This window comes from Elephantulus edwardii, unplaced genomic scaffold, assembly GCF_000299155.1.
Source record: "Elephantulus edwardii isolate Elephantulus edwardi_28Jun2011 unplaced genomic scaffold, EleEdw1.0 scaffold00264, whole genome shotgun sequence".
NCBI classification, from domain to species: domain Eukaryota; kingdom Metazoa; phylum Chordata; class Mammalia; order Macroscelidea; family Macroscelididae; genus Elephantulus; species Elephantulus edwardii.
The window spans coordinates 502,344-504,404 of NW_006400014.1; positions in this window are offsets into that span (position 1 = coordinate 502,344).

Below are 2,061 nucleotides of genomic sequence, written 5' to 3' on the forward strand. Positions count from 1 at the left end.
ATTCTTCCTTGTGCTTTGGTTTCTCTACATTCTAGTGCAATCTTCAGAGTTTCTTCTGACATCCATTTTGGTCTTTTCTTCCTCTTCTGTCTTTGTAATGACCCGTTTGCACTCTTCCTGAATGATACATTTAACATCCTCATGTGCCTTTCTCTTTAGAAGCAAGAATTGTGACTTGTCTCCAATATTTTGTGTACACTCTCAGGTGGGATTGATTCTTTGAGAATGACATAGTGCTTAGAAAAGTAGAGGGTTTGCACTAAAGAAGACCTTCAATAAAATGGACTGATGCAGTGACTGAAACAATGGTTTTAAGTACAGCAGAGATTATGAGATTGGTGCACAAGAGTGCATAGTTTTCTATTGTTGTGTAGAGAGTTGCTAGGAATCAGCCAATAAGAACTGAAGAACATATTCAAGACTCAGGTCCCAACACTGTAGGATTGGCAAAATCCTGAATGATGCAGAAAGCATCAAAAGGAGATGGAAGAATATACACAACCACTATGTCAAAAAGAATCCGTTAATACTGAGGCATTTTTGGGAAGTAGCACACAGTCAAGAATCAATAGTATTGAAGAAAGAAGTGCAAGCTCACTGGAGGTATTAGTCGAAAATAAGGCCCCAGGAATGGATGGGATACCAATTTAGGTGGTTTTTAAAAAATATTTTTATTGGGTTTCATATAATAATTTCTTTACATTGTTTCAGTCATATACACTGTGCCTTATTCAATTTTTCATCTACCTTGTGCTTCATACAATCATTCATATACATTCTATTTTACATTACTTTTTAAAATTGGTTTACTTACAAAGTTTATATACATTGTGTTTCACACTATTCTTCATTCATATTTTATGATGCAAACCTGGCTGTGCTCACCAGTCTCTGTCAACTAATATGGAAGTTACTGGCCAATCTACTGGAAAAATGCATATCTTCTCTTATTCCCAAGAAAGGTTATCTAATAGACTGAAAATCATCAAACAAGGTCATTAATATTACATACAAGTCTTGTTGAATGTTATTTTTTTAAAAAAATGACAAAACATCAACAGGGAACTGTCAGAGCAAGGATGTCAGTTTAAAGACTAATGTGTGTCTAGTCCAAGCCTTGTAGTTTTCATTTGCTTTCTTTGCATCTGAAATGTGGGCAATGAACAAGGAAGACAGAGGAAGAATGGATGTCTTTGACTTGTAGTGTTGGCAAAGAGTATTGGATTTACCATTGACTTCCAAAGAACAAATTTTTCTTGAAGGAAGTGCAACTAAAGCATTCCTTAAAGACAAAGATGGTGAATTTTTTTCACGAGGAACCAGTCCTTAGATACGTGCTGGGAAACGTAGAGGGTCAGCAAAAGGAAATAAGACTCTCTCAATGAGATGGATGGGTTGATGTGGTAACTATTACAATGGGTTCGAACAAAAGATGGGCACAGGATAGGAGAATGTTCAAGTCTGTTGTTCATGAAGTTGTTATGAGTCGGTAAATGTAATGCCACTTAAGGCCAAGAACAAGAAGTCAGAACCAGCCAGATGGAAACTAAGAAAAACAATTACACATCTCTAATGAAATGCAAACCAAAACCACAATGAAACCCTTTGTGACAGTTCTGCACCATCCTGTAGGACCACAGTGAATAGAAAAATCAACTCACCGGCACTGGGTTTGGTTTTGGTTTTTCAATGACTAATAATGTTTAATATAAACTTCATTTGTTTATTGGTCATATAGCACAGTACATGTCAGGCTGCAAAGCAAAATTTTGTCAATCTGAGTCTACCAGGTACTTGATGGGAGAAAGATAGACAGTCTCCACTCATCAAGTCTGCAGATTCAGAAAGCCAACAGACGTTGCTATGAGTTGCAATTGACTATCTAGCAGTGGGTTGGGTATATCTTCTTTGGAGAAATGTCTATTCCAAATAATATTTCATTGTCTTTTTAAATATACACATTATTTTTATGTCTTAGATCTATGTTCTTCCTCAAAGAGATTATTTGCAATTATTTTTCCCATTCTGTGGGGTTTTTCACTTCATTTACAAAAATCATTT